At 44.5% G+C, this 19,038-nt stretch overlaps 1 protein-coding gene across 3 annotated transcripts in view; it reads right to left on the bottom strand.

The window, feature by feature from the left end:
• The window catches only part of EPB41 (erythrocyte membrane protein band 4.1), a 158,874-nt gene extending 140,242 nt beyond the window's left edge, over nucleotides 1–18,632 (bottom strand). Inside the window, exon 1 of one of the 3 annotated variants that reach the window (XM_039334341.1) lies at nucleotides 18,389–18,632. The gene's annotated coding sequence lies outside the window, so the exon portion shown is untranslated. The remainder of the gene's footprint in view (nucleotides 1–18,388) is intronic. The other 2 variants (XM_039334344.1, XM_039334329.1) reach the window with 2 other exon arrangements.
• Nucleotides 18,633–19,038: the final 406 nt, after the last annotated feature.

Here is a 19,038-nt window from a genome sequence, read left to right as displayed (position 1 = left end):
GAACATAGAATAATAGGGTTGGAAGGGACCTTGGAAGTCTTCTAGTCCAACCCGCTGTTCAAGCAGAAGACCTTATACTTCATCTTTAATCATCAAATATAGAAAACCCCAATTCTGCCTTCTCTGGATTCTGCCATAAGAGGGAGAGAAGGGGGAGAACAAAGGGGCTTTATGGCCCTCACTTCCTTCAGTATACTTCTAAGGATTGAATGTGTTTATTGCAACCTCAAAGAGTTTGAATGTAGTTAGCACCAAAGAACCTTACCATAACAAAGGGGGCTATTTACCTTTCATGTAGTTTATCTGAAGTCTCCATCCAGACGGAAGAAAGGAACAAAGGGGTGGAATTGTGATACCTGAAACTATCACTGGAAGGGGGGGTGATTGGGTGGGACTGCTGGGGAACCCCTTAAAACCTTGAATGGGAGAGCTTGGACCCCAAGTCCTGTCTAGCACACCTGCAACCACTTCTTCTTAATAAAGGATTCCTGTTGGAAGAATTATTCCAAGAGTTCTGTCTTCTTAAGATGCACAGTGGGGTGGGTCCTTACATTAGACAGGACTTGCAAAATTAATCCACCTGGAAGGGAGACCCTTGCCGGGGGATTTTGCAAAAATTTACCATGTCAGACAATTGAGCAAGAGAGGGGGAAAACTCCCTGGAAAGAGAGCCGCTGACCAAATTGGAACCTTGTCAGATGTTGGGATCCGAGAGGTCAGATTCCTCAGGAGAAGAAGTGGTGGAGACATGGGACCACAAGCCTCACTGGTCAATGGGCGTTGGAAGGAAAAGTGAGTGGGGAAAGGAATCAAGAAAGGTGACCCTGAGACGGGGGACCAAGCAAGCAGAATGGAAGCAGGAGATGGAGAAATCCCTGCACGCAAGTGAAGAGGGAGGAAGCTGGGCACCGTACTCAGACTGGATCCTAGAGAAAGCTATTGACCTGATGAAGAGAACTCTCAGCTCCCTAAGAGAGGAGAATCCTGAGTCCTACGGCCGCCCCAGCTCCTGGAGCCGCAAAGGGAGAGACACCGAGGGGGACGTGGAACCTGCAACCCCGGGGACATCTACTGATCCAGTAGTCCCCACCCCCTACCGGACCACAGATGGCAATCTGGATGGAAGACACTACCACCAACAACGGAGGCACTGATCCATTCCAAGACGTCCACCGTTGGAGGTGAAATTCAAAGGGGAGCCATCACCCTCAGACAGATGGACAAACGGAACGGTGCCATTCAGTACTTGAGCAATATTTGAGATGTTTTTTAAATTTCCAACAGAGTGATTGGACGGACTTACTTCCTTTTGCAGAAGTTGCCTACAATAATGCAGTCCACTCCAGCACAGACTACACTCCTTTTCAAATAGCCAACGGTCAAAGTTTCAACCCTATGCCAGAGTTAACGCCAAACGAACCAACGATCCCTTCACTGAAAGAATGGATGGAAAAACTACAAAACACCTGGCCAATAGTTAGAAAAGCACTAGATGAAGCTAGGCAGGCATACAAAGCACAAGCCGATAAAAAAAAGGGTTGAGCCTACACCATTCATTATAGGAGAAATGGTGTACTTATCTACAAAATACCTAAAGTCCCTATAGCCCTGTAAAAAACATGGACCAAAATATATAGGACCTTTTCCAATTAAAAGAATCATAAATCCAGTAACAGTAGAATTAGAATTACCCAAAAATCTCAGGCAAATACACCCAATTTTTCATTGCAGCTTGCTGAAAAGAGAGCATCAGTCACCTCTACGGCCAAAAATCCCCCCCCACCACCTCCAATCATGGTGGAGGGTGAACAACACTTCGAAATAAAGGAAATGCTTGATTCTAGGAGATATCATGGAGCAACTCAGTACCTAGTTGCCTGGAAACACCTCCCTCTCTCACAAAACGAGTGGGTCCATAAACGTCATGTCAGAGCCCCGAAGCTATTGAAGAAGTTTCACACAGAGTATCCTAACAAGCCTGACTAAGTTTTATACCTGTTTTGTTTTCTTTCAGGTGGATCTCTCTTATTTTTAAGAGGGGCCGGATGTTAGAATCCAATTATATTTCATCTTTAATCATCAAATATAGAAAACCCCAATTCTGCCTTCTGTGGATTCTGCCATAAGAGGGAGAGAAGGGGGAGAACAAAGGGGCTTTATGGCCCTCACTTCCTTCAGTATACTTCTAAGGAATTGAATGTGTTTATTGCAACCTCAAAGAGTTTGAATGTAGTTAGCACCAAAGAACCTTACCATAACAAAGGGGGCTATTTACCTTTCATGTAGTTTATTTGAAGTCTCCATCCAGACGGAAGAAAGGAACAAAGGGGTGGAATTGTGATACCTGAAACTATCACTGGAAGGGGGGGTGATTGGGTGGGACTGCTGGGGAACCCCTTAAAACCTTGAATGGGAGAGCTTGGACCCCAAGTCCTGTCTAGCACGCCTGCAACCACTTCTTCTTAATAAAGGATTCCTGTTGGAAGAATTATTCCAAGAGTTCTGTCTTCTTAAGATGCAAAGTGGGGTGGGTCCTTACAATTTTAGACAAATGGTTGGCCAATTCTTCCTAAAAACCTCCAGCAATGGACTACCCACAACTTCTGGAGGCAAGCTGTTCCACTGGTGAATTGTTCTCACTGTTAGGAAATTTCTCCTTAGTTCTAGTTTGGTTCTCTCCTCATTGCTTCTTGTCCTGCCTTCAGGTGCTTTGGAGAATAGCTTGGCTCCGTCTTCTTTATGTCAGCCCCTGAGATATTGGAACATTGCTATCATGTCACCCCTCGTCCTTCTCTTCATTAAACTAGACCTACCCAATTCCAGCAACTGTTCTTCATACAGTCTCCAGTCTCCTAATCATCATTGGTCTTCTCTGCACTCTTTCCAGGGTCTCAACATCTTCTTTGAATTGTGGGGCCCAGAACTATACAAGCGTGCAGTATAAAGCAGTACTATTACCACCATCACCAGATGGATTCGTAGCTGGCTGACCGGCCGTACTCAGCGTGTGGTCCTCAATGGAACTGCATCTACATGGAGGGAAGTGTGTAGTGGGATGCCCCAGGGCTCTGTTCTGGGCCCAGTGCTCTTCAACATCTTCATCAACAATTTGTACGAGGGGATAGATGGGGAATTCATCAAATTTGTGGATGACCCCAAGCTGGCAGGAATAACCAACACTCCAGAAGACAGGCTTATGATACAGGAGGACCTGGACAGACTTGAACACTGGGCGCTATCTAGCAAAATGAAATTCAATGGTGAAAAAAGTAAGGTTCTACATTTAGGCAAGAAAAACCAAATGTACAGGTATAGTATAGGGGGCACCATGCTCAATAGTAACTGTGTAACTGTGAGAGGCATCTCGGAGTCCTAGTGGACAATCACTTAAATATGAGCCAGCAGTGTGCTGCAGCTGCCAAAAAAGCAAACACAGTGCTGGGGTACATTAATAGAAGAATAGAATCAAGATTACGTGAAGTATTAATACCACTTTACAATGACTTGGTAAGGCCACACTTGGAATACTGCATCCAGTTTTGGTCACGATAATGTAAAAAAGATGCTGAGACTCTAGAAAGAGTACAGAGAAGAGCAACAAAGATGATTAGGAGACTGGAGGCTAAAACATATAAGGAATGGTTGCTGGAATTGGGTATGTCTAGTTTAACGAAGAGAATGACGAGGGGGGACATGATAGCAGCGTTCCAGTATCTCAGGCGCTGCCACAAAGAAGAGGGAGTCAAGCTATTTTCCAAAACACCTGAAGGCAGGACAAGAAGCAATGGGTGGAAACTAATCAAGGAGAGAAACAACCTAGAACTAAGGAGAAACTTCCTGACAGTGAGAACAATTAATCAGTGGAACAGCCTGCCTCCAGAAGCAGTGAATGCTCCAACACTGGAAGTTTTTAAGAGACTGGACAGCCATTTATCCGAAATGGTGTAGGGTTTCCTGCCTGAGCAGGGGGTTGGACTCGATGACCTCCAAGGTCCCTTCCAACTTTATTATTATTATTATTATTATCGATCATCGCACAGTCAGCCAGATGTTCAGACTGGATTTGGCATTTTGTCTACCTATCGAGTCCTTACCCAGGACCTGGGATAGGCAGATGTGGATGTTTGATGGTATTACAGGTATCGTCGCAGGATGGAAGCAGTTCCTAAGAAGGCCGCCTTTTGCAATTGACTAATAGCGAATTTGTCAATGCCAATGGTGTTCAAGTGGTGCTCCAGTTGTTTTGGGATTGCGCCCAAGGAGCTATGACTATTGGTACTACCCTTGCTTGCTTTTGCCACAGTCTTTCTATTTCTATTTGTAGGTCTTTGTATTTTGTTATCTTCTCCAGTTCTTTCTCTTCTATTCTGCTATCTCCAGGCACTGCCACGTCCACTATCCCGACTTTTTTGTCTTTCTTATCGACAATTGTGAAGTCTGGGGTGTTATGTTGCAGGTGCTTGTCTGTTTGAATTCTGAAGTCCCAGAGCAGTTTAATTTTATCATTTTCTATGACTTTCTCTATTTTATGATCCCACCAGTTTTTGCTTACAGGCAAATGATATTTTTTGCAGATCTTCCAATGCACCATTGTTGCTACTTTGTCATGCCGCTGCTTGTAATCAGTCTGTGCAATCTTATTATTATTATTATTATTATTATTATTATTATTATTATTATTATTATTATTATTATTATTATACACTCGGTCTTTCTCAGATATCCCAAGGTCACCTAGCAAGCAGAAGCTCACATTCAAAACAGAACAGGCTGGGAAAATAATGCACAGAAAGATGTTAAGAGGAAAAGGATTTGCAAAAGAGTGCACCCCTCGGGGAAGACTGCCAAAGAACGTGTTCCCCTGTGGAAAAGGCTTGTTAAAAAGTTTAGGCCTTTTAGACACAGATTTTTAAAAAAGTTTGCAAATAGACACTGGGCTGAGATTAAGCTTGGTATGACCAAGTCTTTCTCTTTAATGATCTTCCACCCATTGTTTCTGGTCCTCCACTCAGGTTCTTTGGAGAACAGGTTCTTCTCTGTGACAGTCCTTCAAGCACTAGAAGACTGCTATCATATCACCCCCAGTCCTTCTCCGTTAGACTAGACCAATGGTTCTCAACCTTCCCAATGTCGCAACCCCAACCATGTGGTCGTAAGTCGAGGACTACCTGTATTTCCCAGTGGATGGGCCAGGAGGAGGCGCACACACTCTGCCTCCTCTCCTGCGCCTCGGCCCAGGAGCGCCGCGCATGTGTGGTGCTGCTCCCTGCGCCGGCCGAGGCGTAGCTGGCAAGTGGCAGCGACAGCGCAGGCCGACCACCGGCTCGGCCACCAGCTGGCCCAGCCCAAGGGAGGTAAGCCACCCACCGGGCCCCACGCACACCAGCAACCCATTCTGCACCCGCCGCTGCCCCGCTAGCCTTACCTTGGCCACCGCACACTTGGTGTGGCAGCAGGCAGGCCCAGGCGCTCCTGGGCGGCTATGGCACACGGCAGCGAGGGCGCAGGGACCACCGGCTGGGCCACCAGCTGGCCCAGCCCAAGGGAGGTAAGGCACCCGCCGGGCCCCACGCACGCCACCAACCCTCCCTGCGCCCGCCGGCCTCCCACCTCCCACCCCTGGCCCTCTTTTACTTACTTTTAGTAGTTGCTCAGCAGGGAGGGAAGCTTTCCAGAAAGTTCGCCTTGCAGCACCGTTTGCAGACTGAGGCTTTTGGCGGGCTCAGCAGGGCAGAGACAGCCTGGACAATTCCTATTGGCTTTTGAAAGCCAATAGAATTAGACTCTATTCAAGAGAGTCTATTCTATTGGCTTTCGAAAGCCAATAGATTCTATTGGCTTTCGAACGCCAATAGAATAGAGTCTCTTGAATAGAGTCTATTCTATTGGCTTTCAAAAGCCAACAGAATAAGAGGGAGTAGCACAGCTAAAGAAAAGGGGGAAAAATGGTGGACAGCCTTGTTTGGCAACCCCCGTGAAATGGTCGTTCGACCCCAAATGGGGTCACGACCCATAGGTTGAGAACCGCTGGACTAGACATATCTAGTTACCTCAATCATTCATCCTATGGTTTAGCCCAGTGGTTCTTAACCTGGGCGATATTGCCCCCCAGGGGCGATTTCATTTTTCAGGGGGGCAATGGAACGAAAAGGGGCAACACGGCAAAGGAACAAAAAGGGGGCGATATGGGGGCGATGGAGCAAGAAGTTTTGGGGACACTTTTGAGACTTTTTTGTACAGTGAATCGCTGTATATCTGTCGTACAAAAAAATCAGATCGCTCACTATTAGTGGATTCAATTGTGTTTTCAAATGTTCCTCCAGCTAGCTTCAGTACAGAACGCCGTACACATGTGAAGACGCATCGCTTATCTTCATGCGCATTGCGCAGCAGCCTCTACCCATACAGTGGCCCACCATTGGCCAGAATATGGGAGATATGGGGAAAAGACTGGAAATAAATTATTTGCATCAATATGTCCTGATGACAATTTTAAAGAAAACAAAAAAGTGTTTGCATAAATTGAAGAATTATTTCCTATGTTGTGATTGAGAGGTTATGTTGGGGGAGGGGGGTGATGACTGCCCCAGAGGTTGTTGGGTGTGAGTCCCTCCTCTTGAGGTTGGATTCAAGGGTTCAGTCGGGCTTGTTGTTGACATACCTGCTTCCCAGCTATGTGACAACAGCCCTGTCCGAGCTGCTGGAGGGGGTAGCCGGGTTGGCGGTGGAATTCCCCAGGCTTATGGTGCTGGGGGATTTCAATCTGCCATCACTCGGCAAATCCTCCGGTGTGGCTCAGGAGTTCATGGCTTCCATGACAACCATGGACCTGACCCAGATAATTCAGGGTCCGACCCATAGGGGAGGACACACGCTCGACTTGGTATTCCTCTCGGGGCAGTGGAGACGTGATTTCGATTTAAGGAGTATAGTTACTTCTCCCTTGTCATGGTCGGATCACTTCCTGTTGAGGTTAGATTTCTCGGTCCTACCTCCCCACCACAGGGAGGTGGAACTGATTAGGTGGTTCCACCCCAGGCGTTTAATGGACCCGGAGGGGTTCCAAATAGCGCTTGGGGGTTTTCCTGATTCCCTCTTCCACGAACTGGCTGAGTCCTTGGTTGCTGCTTGGAATAAGGCGGTATCAGGGGCGTTAGACCGGATCGTGCCTTTGCGACCTCTCCGTGATTATGGATCCCGGAAGGCACCTTGGTTTACCGAGGAGCTACGGGAGATGAAATGTCAGAAGAGACGTCTAGAGCGATGCTGGAGGGCTAGTAACTCCGAATCCGACCGGACACTTTTAAGAGCCTATATTAGGACTTATTTAGTGGCGATACGAGCGGCAAAATGTTCGCATTTTTCCGCACTTATTGCGTCTGCAGAATCTCGCCCCGCCGCCCTGTTTAGGGTGACCCGTTCCCTACTTAATGTTCAGGAAGCTGGGGAGCCCTTACAGGGTAGGGCAGAGGAATTTGTGCAGTTTCTATCAGACAAAATCGCTCCGATTTGGACAGACCTAGACTCCGATTGGGCAGGGCCTTCTGAGATGACTGGGGCAGGTCTCAGCCCAGTTTTATGGGATGAATTTGAGTCTGTGACTGCTGAGGATGTTGACAGAGCGGTGGGAGCAATGAGCGCCTCCACTTGTTTATTGGACCTGTGTCCTTCCTGGTTGATCTCGGCTGCCAAGGAGGTGACACGAAGCTGGCTCCAGGTGTTGATCAATGCTTCGTTGAGGGAGGGGTCTTTCCCGCAATCCTTGAAGGAAGCGGTTGTGAGGCCCCTTCTCAAGAAGCATACCCTGGACCCGCTTAACTTAAATAACTTCCGTCCAGTCTCCAATCTCCCCTTTTTGGGGAAGGTTGTAGAGAGAGTGGTGGCGCTCCAGCTCCGATGGTCTCTGGATGAAGCGGATTATCTAGACCTTTTCAATCTGGCTTCAGGCCCGGCTTCAGCACAGAAACTGCTTTGGTTGCGCTGATGGATGATCTCTGGCGGGCCCGAGACAGGGGTTATTCCTCTGTCTTGGTGCTACTTGACCTCTCAGCGGCTTTTGATACCATCGATCATGGTATCCTTTTGCAACAACTTGAAGGGGTGGGAGTGGGAGGCACCATTTTATGGTGGTTCTCCTCCTACCTCTCTGGCCGGTCGCAATCGGTATTGGTGGGAGGGCAGAGATCAACCCCGAGGCCCCTTGAATGCGGCGTGCCGCAGGGGTCGGTCCTCTCCCCCCTATTTAACATTTACATGAAGCCGCTGGGTAAGATCATCAGGCAGCACGGGGTGAGGTTTCATCAGTATGCTGATGATACCCAGCTATGTATCTCCTCCCCGAGCTCTCTCAGTGAAGCGGCTGATGTGATGGGCCATTGCCTTGAAGCCGTGAGGGTCTGAATGGGGGTTAACAGACTCAGGCTCAATCCTGACAAGACCGAGTGGCTTTGGATGTTGCCTCCCAAGGATCATGTTGACTGTCCAGTGTTGACTCTAGCGGGGGGAAATATACCCTCTTCGGAGTGGGTTCGCAACTTGGGTGTCCTCCTTGATCCACAGCTGAATTTGGAACATCATTTGACGGCTGTGGCTGGGAGGACCTTTGCACAAGTTCGTCTGTTGCACCAGTTGCGACCCTATCTGGACCGGGAGGCTCTCCTTACAGTCACTCATGCCCTTGTCACCTCACGTTTGGACTACTGCAATGCGCTCTACATGGGGCTACCCTTGAAAAGTATTCGGAGACTACAGTTGGTCCAGAATGCAGCCGCGCGAGTGATAGTGGGTGCTCCTTGATACACCCACGTTATACCCATCCTCCGTGAGCTGCACTGGTTGCCTATTGGTCTCCGGGTCCAATTCAAGGTGCTGGTTATTACCTTTAAAGCTCTATATGGCTCAGGGCCAGGCTATTTGCGAGACCGCCTACTACCTCATAGTTCCCTTCGTCCGGTTAGATCCCACAGGCTGGGCCTCCTTCAGGTCCCGTCAGCCAAGCAATGCCATTTGGTGGGGCCGCGGAGGAGGGCTTTCTCTGTGATGGCACCCACGTTTTGGAACCAGCTCCCCCCGGAGATTAGGACCGCTCCCACCCTGTTGGTTTTCCGTACGCTGCTTAAGACCTGGCTTTTCCGGCAGTCCTGGGGTTTATAAAATCTGACCCCTGGATGACTGTTATTGTACTGTTTGTTTTGTCATGTTTTATGTTGTTTTTATTGTTAGCCGCCCAGAGTCCTGCGGGAGTGGGGCGGTTTATAAATTTTAAAAATAAATAAATAAATGACAACTTCCTCATTGGGTCAAGGGGGCGATTCGTTCAAAAAGGTTAAGAACCACTGGTTTAGCCTACACATCTCTTATCATCTCTGTTGCTCTTCTCTGCACTCTTTCTAGGGTCTCAACATCTGTTTGGCATCATGGTGAGCAGAACTGGATGCAGTGTTCCAAGTGTACAGAAACTCACCAGTGCAATAAAAAGCAGTACTATCACTTGACGTGATCTTGAAACTGTCCCTCTGTTGATGCAACCTAGGACTGCACCCATACTCAAGAAGCTGCATATGTTTCTTCAAAGCTTTGTTTGGGATTGCAAAATCCTTCTAAAATCACATTTGTAATGCAACTAAATGGGAGGAAAAATTATTAAGATCTTGAAATTAAATTAAATGCACAGCAATGATTTACGTTAATGGTATTTGGTTTCGATTGCAGCAAACTAAAGCCTGATTCCATTTTGTCCCAAGTCTCTGTTCTTGGCTCTATCTGCTTTTAATGACAGTTCCTAGCAGACCAGTTCAAGACTGCACAATAATGCTCAGCAGGAGAGTAAGGAGTGCCCAAGAATTTTTCTAAAAGCTTTTTTGCCCCAAGGAAGAGAAGAGTTTTGCAGGATCCAATCTGGGTCAGTCAGCCAGGACCAGAGGTTTAGTCTTCTGAGCTTTTGGACTCATGCTGGAGCCCATCCTCAGGGAACTTCTCTCTCATTCTGGTGAGAGAATTTCCTAGAAATCGATTTGATCCCGCAACAATATCCTGCGACACATATATCTGCCTTCATTCAGAAGAGAATTTAACAGGACAGAATAACAGACCTTGAAGGTCATCTAGTCCAACCCCTTGCTCATACAGGAGACCCTGTGGTATTCCAGACAAATGGTTGTCCAGTCCTTAAGGTTAATATTCTGAGTTTAGAGAAAAGACAGATTGCAGAAAGCATCTTTTCCAGCCTATCCATAAGGAGTCCAGGAGAAAAACAGCAATTGTACTGAAGTAAGAAAAATCACATTTGATCCACAACGCTAAATTCCTGATTTAGTCTGAGGCTCATCCTAAGCTCATGTGTTCTACTTCTTTTTATTGCAACCATTCAATTGTGCGTGGCTGTTTAGGCTATCCCACTGATTTCACAAGGACTTTTATACACACTGATTTGGGGCTTTTCCTGTAACTAATTAACTTGTTCCACTCGATTGGCCCAGTGAGTCACTTGTCAGCTTTTACCACATAAAAAAGCTACAGTAAAAGCAGCCTCAGAGCAGTTGCCAAACCTCTACTGAATATATTTTGCCAAAACAAGAAAATAAAAACGATCAATGGTTATATGGATTCATTCTCTTAACAGAACTAATGCACATAAAACAGGAACTGAGAAATATTTGGCTTAAAGGAACATGTACGCCTGATAGTTTTACTGCTCGTTTTAACACAGATTTGGAGTTCAGGGAATGTAAATAAATAAATATAACAACAACAACAACAGTTGGAAGGGACCTTGGAGGTCATCTAATCCAATCTCCTGCTCAGGCAGGAAACCCTATACCATTTTGGACAAATGGTTGTCCAGTCTCTTAAAAACTTCCAGTGTTGGTGCATTCACTGCTTCTGGAGGCAGGTTGTTCCACTGATTGATTTTTCTACCTGTCAGGAAATTTCTCCTTAGTTCTAGGTTGCTTCTTTTTTTGATTAGTTTCCCTCCATTGTTTCAAGTGCTTTGGATAATAGCTTGACTCCCTCTTGTTTGTGGCAACCCCTGAGGGTTTTTTTTAACACTCAGATCTAGAATGCAGGCTTGCTAATCTCCAACCAAGTGTCCTAGCCACACAAGCCATTATGTTATTATTTTATTCTATAATAATAAAACTTAACAATGGCTATATTGTTAATGGCAGGTATTAAACCTCTAAAAATGACTTATTTACTTTCTGAAACAAAAAGTCCCTGACAGCTGAGATTTTTGAGCTGAAATATGCTGAATTTCCTTTAAATAATTTATTTACATTCTAGGATTATCTGTTTCATTTTCTTGCAATTAAACTACAAACTAACTCTATTAGTATCTTGTTATAATGTTGCCTTTCAGCTTTGGTAGTCATAATACAGCTTATTTATAGCATTGACTGATACAGAGTATACCAATATAACAAAAGCAAGATATAACATTGGACATTTGAACAAAATTAAAATAGATAAACTGCTATTTAGAGAGAGAAAAATTGTATTAATTGGTTAACATAGCGTAAATTTGGACTGTACTAAGTTTTGCCTCTGGGCTCCAGACCTCCAATGTTGTTGTTGTGGTAGTGTATCTCAGGGGTGTCCAACCTTGGGAACTTTTAAGTTCGGTGGACTTCAACTCCCATAATTTCCTAGCCAGCCATGCTGATTGAAGAATTCTGGGAGTTGAAATCCACAAGTCATAAAGTTGTCAGGTTGGACATCTCTAGTTGCATCAACAGTGCAAATTAAAATGCTTACAAGCCCCTAAATTGCAATACAGTCAGATATGGAGTTCTGAAAAGCCTTTAAGATCTGACTCTGATCCCAGATTCAGCAGATCCCCATCCTTATGGTCTATGAGTGGCTTTTGATACAAGCCTTAGGATATAGGGCAGCGGTGGCGAACCTATGGCACGCATGCCAGAGGCAGCACTCTGGCATGTGTGCTGTTGCCCCAGCAGAGTTTGCCAGAGTAGCGAGCACATGGTGTTTGGAAGTGACAGGGCAGGAACTGAGCGAGCATGCAATGTTGGCCCCCTGGGGATGCCCCAGAGATGGCGAGGGACTGGCCCCAGCCAGTGGTCACCCAGTCTACTGTGACCACTGCAGCCACGCCCACCCAGTGGGCCACACACCCTGCCCCCCCTGAGGGCACCACAATGCTGATGCAGCCCTGGCACTTTGCAATAAATAAGTGAGTTTTAGGTTGCAGTTTGGGCACTTGGTCTCTAAAAGGTTCGCCATCACTGATATAGGGTGAGAATGGGGTTTGGGGAACCCCTTTAATATTGTTTATTTCTGGATGTCTGGATGTCACATGACCATCATTTGCAGCCTTCCCACAAGCAAAGTCAATGGGGAAAGACTGATTCACTTAACAACTGCATAATTCACATAACAACTGCAGCGATTAGCTTAACAACCATGGATAACAACAGCAATAAGTACTTAGACTTATATACCGCTTCACAGTGCTTTACAGCCCTCTCTAAGCGGTTTACAGAGTCAGCCCATTGCCCCCCAACAATCTGGGTCCTCATTTTACCGATCTCAGAAGGATGGAAGGCTGAGTCAACCTTGAGCGAAGATCAAACTCCTGACAGTGTGAGCAAAATTATCCTGCAATACTGCATTCTAACCACTGCACCACCACAGCTCTTCAAGTTAGATCATAAAGTCAGGCGTAAAGTCCCTTAACTACTGCCTCACTTAGCAATGAAATTCTGATCACAACTGTGGTTGTAAGTTGAGGACTATCTTTAAACTAATATCATCTGCTGGAACATCATAGCATTGACAATCAAATCCTCCTTATTCTGGAAAGAAAATGAAGTGATAATAAGACTTTCAAATACTTCCAGGCCCTTCCCTAGCATCGGCACCATGTCTGAAGGGTTAGCGTAGACAACCTCAGCACATGGGGTAAGTAATCGAGCACAGCCAATTTCTTTCCTTTTCTTTGAGAGGATGTTCTCCTTCAGAGCTAGCAATTTAAACGGCAATGTTGTTCATTTGACTATCTAATTCAATGGTTAAAAGGTTGAGATTCAACCGGCAAGAATGTCTCTTGTTGAAAGCAGTGGCTTTACAAACTGGATCTACGCAGCCAGTAGTAAGTATGCAGGGCTCAGTAATGTTTAGATCCTAGTAATTTGCTGGTTCTGATAAACTTGGCATAGCTGCTGTGCTCCTGTTAATATGCAAACAGGTGCTTGTACAAGCTTAAATGGCAATACAAGCATCAGGCCCAATGTTCAGGAATGTATCACTATAGTTTAATGCAAGTTAAACTAAAGCTTAGGATTTGCATTTGTCATTCACAAAGCACCCTACAATTCAAATCGTGAAATATCCGTTTTTAATACAGTATCCCGGATCACCAAAAATTTATGCTTTGCAGCCACGTGAACTAAACTGCTGAGAATCAGCACCATCAGAGGAATGTCAGAGTTTGCAGAAATAAAAAGAAGGAAATTAAAGGGGGGGGGGTTAACTTCCCATTCATAAGAGCAAACTCATGAGAACCGAGCATGCTTCCTCATTACAAAATACTGAGTCTGGCTAGGTAAGTGTCTGGTTAGCCAAAAAAAATAAAAGAAACACTTCAACTGCAACTTTTTGTTGAGGTTCCCATTTTGAAGAATATTAAACAGAAATCTATTTGCACACATCAGCAGCCACATGATATTGACTAAGTTATTTGTTTCTTTATCTTTCTTTCTCTTTCGTCAATCAGCAATGTGTTTAAAAAGTCCCCAGCTTCTTTTCCACTTATCTGTCTGTTTACTGGCCAGGCTGCATTTTCCAAGCAACTTGCAGCACGTTCAACTGGCAATGTCAAAACTGCTGATGAATCAGCACTGTCAGAGCCAAACCAGAACTTTCTCAAAGTTTCTAAGAAGAAAAAATAGATAGCATTTTTCTGTCAAAATTTGCTTAATGTTTTTCCCCAAAACATCTTTTCTTTTCTTTTTTTTGACATTTGCATTTCTGATGCAAAATTTTTAAATATTTCCCTGGAAACATATTTATCCAAGTGCTTACTAAATAAGAATGGTAAAAATCAGAAGAAGTCTGGTACAGCCTTTTCCAACTGCTGTAACCAGTTTCATTGAGAACATAAGCTTTCATGCGGCTCACCATTAGACGCATAGAGGGGCTGGATTGATGTAGGCTTTAAATTGGGGTGAGGTGAGAGGAAAGAGAGGGACAGACAGGCTGGTGGAGCAGATGCAGGTTATACATGATCCAGAGTAAAAAATATTAACAACTGTAATGTGTTTAAAACTCATTGCTTTTGACCTTTTGGGATCATCTGAAATCTTTTGATGTACAAATTCAATAACATCCTTGCTCAATGGGACTTTTAAATTCCTGTTTTGCCAAAACAGTCACTTTGAGGTGACTATAATGTAAATAACAGTGATTTCAGCCTGAAGAAAACTGACATGTGAAAGCTGGAAAAAAATTCTGATCCCCATAAATGCTTTTTAAATGCTTCCCAAAGGGAACAACAGGCCAAGAACCTCAGCTTTCCATTTCTTATTATATCTGTTAGCTGTGCGCTTTCCCTATGCAGCTCTCAAACAACCCATTTTCCCTCCCCCCACCCAAAAGCATCCCCAACTACTGAAATATTTATCTAAACCAAATAGGATAAGCTCTTGTGATAGGCTTAAAAGGCAGCTTGCTTGTATTTGTGCCATCACAATGATACAGAATTCAAGTATGGAGAGTCAGTCATAGGTCTGCCCACCCTACTATAAAAGCTGACCTGGGAATAAGTCTCATTGAATCCACAGGATTTACTTCTAAACAAACAAGAATAGGATTACATGGATTTTAACGTACAATTTAAAATCAAAAGCCAGCAGTCTCAAAGAACCTGATGCTAGGCTTGCAAGAGAATCAACTGAGTGAAGGACTCAAGGCCAAACAAGGTGACCTGCCATTATTCTCTGCTGGAATCCTTAGCTTTGTTTGACCACTTGCTAGCAGCTTTGTTGGGTAAGAAATTCTATAGCAGTGTTTTTCAAATTTGGCAACTTTATGATGTGTGGACTACAACTCCCAGAATTCCCTAGCCAGCTGGGGAATTCAGGGACTTGAAGTCTACAGATCTTAAAGTTGCCAAGTTTGAAAAACACTGTTCTATAATGAAGACATGCTGAGCAGAAGTATTTTCAGAAGTGCTGAAAGTTAAACACAACTAAGACCATGGTGCACACCTTTCAGGTGCCAGTGGAATTATAAATGACCATAAAATGTTAATACATATGCTAGTCAATGTATATCCCATATGCTAAATAAATAAATACCTAAGTAATATAAATGACCAGCTGAAAGATCAGAATTGCTCTTTGATAATTCTGCATGATTTATCTTTCCATGTTTAATGTGTTTCTTTTTCCAGTCTAAACTGTTCCATTTCTAAATGTCTGATAATCAAGAATACAAAATCTTATTCCCATATGTTATCAGCAAAATTGTACTGTATCATTCCATTATCTGGAGTCATATAGATCTGCTAGTATCTTCTTCTCTAATCAGCATGGTTAACCTTTGCAAAACCTTGAGATTCCTCCCAGCAAACACATAACTGCACTACCACCTCTTATTTCCCAGAACACTAGCCTTTGATTTACAACCCTAACTGAGCCTATAATTTATAGTCATAAATTGTGGCAGTTATTAAGCAGGTCATCACGTGACTGTGGCTGATTTTGCAACTGTTTTTGCAGTGTTCTTAAGTGAATGCTGCAGTTGTTTAAAAAAATGTCACAGTTGTTAAGTGAATGTGATGATTGTTAAGCAGACCCATTTTAGCAGTGGGCATTTTTTGCCTGAAACTAGAAATAAACTGGCAAAATAAATCATCAATTGCAGACACATGACTACTGCTGCAATAGTCGTGTGAAAAACAATTACAAGTCACTTTTATTAGTGCCATTGCAATTTCAAACGGTCACTAAATGAACTGTTGTAAGTTGAGGGATACCCTGTACCTGACTTAGAGACCTGTAAGAATCTGGCCTATGATTTTTAAAAAATAATAGCTAATCTTATATGACTTGTAAATTATGATTTTTTAAAAAAAATCATAGATTTACAAGTCATATAAGATTAGCTATAATTTGTTTTTTTATTCTTTCTGGGAATGTAAAATTATAATATATAAATATATAAACATAAAAAAACGAGTAAGCAAACCACAGCCTTGCCCATGTGTGTGTGAATGAAGTCTGGTGATTTCATTGAGAAATCCCCAGGATGTAAACTACACATGCTTTTCCACCGGGCTGGGTGTGGTTATGCAGCAGGATTTGAACCATAACAACTGATGAAGCACATCTCATGACAGACCCTGATGCTACAAAAAGTTTTTGAAAAATTAAACAGGAAGCCAGTCCAAGACCTTTTGCTTCCTTGAAGAGTTCCAATGTCACGCTTAAAATTAATGCTGCCTCATTTAGACAATCCTTCCTATTTTCCTCTATTGCCTGCTATGCCTGGTATTTCTGATTAAGCGAGCTCTGGTTAGGATTATGTTTGTTGTGAAACAGAAGTGTAAAAAGAAAACACAGTTTCTGCATTCTGGGAATATATAACCATCCTCTTACTAAAATTGGCACGAAGATGTAGTAAATAGTTAATCGATATGCAAAACTCCAGGGTATACAAAGTATGCTATAGGGTTAGCCTCTTCACAATTTAACCCATAAAGTGTAGGAGTAATACAATACTAACAAGGAAGAAGTTCTCAAATTATAAGGCAAACACATGGGAAAATAACCCAGTGGAACGTGCGACTGGCACTCTCTTAATTATCTTGAGAAGGAATTTTTGCATCTTTTAACATAAAATGGAGATGAACAAGAAACAGAGTGCACAGGATAAATATCTATAGAGCAGGGCTTGAGAAGGAAAGGCTCCAATTAAAATATCCTCATCCAAGTTTGCAAAGCTCCTTATGCAAATGACAGCCAGTAATTACATAATAAGCAGTTCCAATATCCAACATTAGAATTTCCAAACCAATCTCAAGTAAGCAAGCCATGCATTCTTTCAGGACTAAACATCGGTCTGTATCCCCTATGAGAACACTTCTTAGTAACTGCTCTGAATTATGAGACCTAGTTAGGAATACTGATCCTTCAGCCATGTGCACCATAAAGTTGTCATGTTCTAGCCTTGCAAAAATCAGTCTGCAGAGCTTCCTAAGTTTCAGGGTTGTTCTGTTCAGGATTGTCAAATCCAAGATCCCCCCTCTGTGATTGGTACTGTTAGTAATTGAGAGAACTCTCTCCATCTAGGGGTGTAGAGTACTTGCCAGCTAAGGATACATTACACATGCAATGAAGCAGCCGCCAGTTGCTGTATTACCAAAGCAGCATTAATTTTTAAAGTAACAGAAGTCTTTTTTGTTTTTAAGGGAGGTTGCCATATCAGACTCAAGCAGGATTCTAAATGCTTGTGCTGAGAGATGATCTTTAGCATTTCTTGGTTCTTTCAAAAAATCAAGATCCCTTCTTAGTTTCTGCCCCAGGCTGCTCCCCATCAGATTTAATTAATAAATATTGCATTGCTGCTGCCATAAGGTGGTTTTTTTTAATGGATTTATGTTAACGTGATTTTTAAGTCACCAAGGAAAGTCACTTATGTATGAGTTGGGTGACCATATACATTTGTTTAATAATCAAATGAGTTTCTTTGTACGATAGCTTTTATCATTGTCTCCGATTGTGGTATTACAGCTACTCAGCCCTTTAACCTGCACTTAAGGTTGGCAGGTCTCCTGTAAGAAAAGTTTGTTTTGCTTTCTGTCCTGTTGTAGACTGCTGAATTCCAGGCCAGTTAACAAAATGCACCCAGAGGCAGGGGAAACGCAGGCGCCTGTCCTTGCCCCCATCCATTAGAAACTCGGAATCTTCTTTTTTTTTTCTTTTTTCCCCATAAAGCACTTTTCTGCTGATTAATGGCATCGGGAACGTCACCGCGCCCCAGCGCTCAAAATGCAAAGTCATTCCAGCATCGACAGGAAGAAAATAAAAGCAGGTTACGCGAGTTAACAAGTTCCCCGGGATGGCGAAGGGTGGCGTGTTTGCACCCCCGCTCGATACCACTCTCGTGTCTAACCCTAAGAGGGAGCCAGCCTGACCCTCAGATCGGGGAAATCCCACCCAGTCTAATATCTCTCCGCCCCCACGTTGTCTTTTTTAATTTGCAGTTATGCGGGCGCCCCGCCCCGCAATAATCTACGAAATGCTAGATTTGGGGGTGGAGGGCGAAGGAATCGCTTTTCCACGCCCCCTCTTTTCTCCCACCTGCAAGACTTGGAAGGGAGAACCCCCCCCCATTCTGACCCCCACGCCATCTTCCGCATCCCTCTTACTTTTCCAGGAGGCAAAACTCCCCCAGTCCTCCGGGTCGGTATCCCACCTTGTCCTTCGCGATCTGCCCTTACCTGCGCCGCAGCTTCTTTGCCGAGCAGGCCGGAGCGAGCCCGACGGCCGTGGGAAAGTTTTAACTTCTTCGCCCCTTTAAAGGAGGCGGGGAAAAGCCCGCAGTTCCGCGCTTCCCCCTTCTTCAGCCTTCCAGCCTCTCCGGAGACTCCTTTCCACCTGCCCTGGGTGCCAACCTACCTCCTCTGACGCCACTCCAGCGGCCGGGCCACGCCTCACCCCCACCGCTCGCCGCGGTCATTGGCTAGCGGTCCTGCCCTTCATTTCCCTAGGGGCGCCGCGTTCCCGGAGCTCGCGGGTGCCGCAGGTGAAGCCGTGACGTCAGAGGCGAAGCGGCCAAGTCTCGGTTTGTTTTCATTTTTCTTAAGGAGAAACGGAGTAATGTCCGTCTGCAAAGTGAGGGCAAAATCAGGAGCCGGATGGTTGGGGTTTTTTTGGGGGGGGGTGTTAATCCCTCTCGCTTACAATATAGCTTTTTTTCCCCTTTTCTTTTTTATGCCAGCTTTTCTCCCATCTGCTGTCATCGGTTGACAGCACGGTGTGTGGGAATTGAGCCTTCATCGGTTAAGATAATGAATTT

This window comes from Crotalus tigris, unplaced genomic scaffold (assembly GCF_016545835.1).
Source record: "Crotalus tigris isolate CLP2741 ecotype Arizona unplaced genomic scaffold, ASM1654583v1 scf7180000017628.32516253702:7417878, whole genome shotgun sequence".
NCBI lineage: Eukaryota > Metazoa > Chordata > Lepidosauria > Squamata > Viperidae > Crotalus > Crotalus tigris.
The sequence above is the reverse complement of the archived record's forward strand: the minus strand, read 5'-3'. Positions and strand labels throughout refer to the sequence as shown.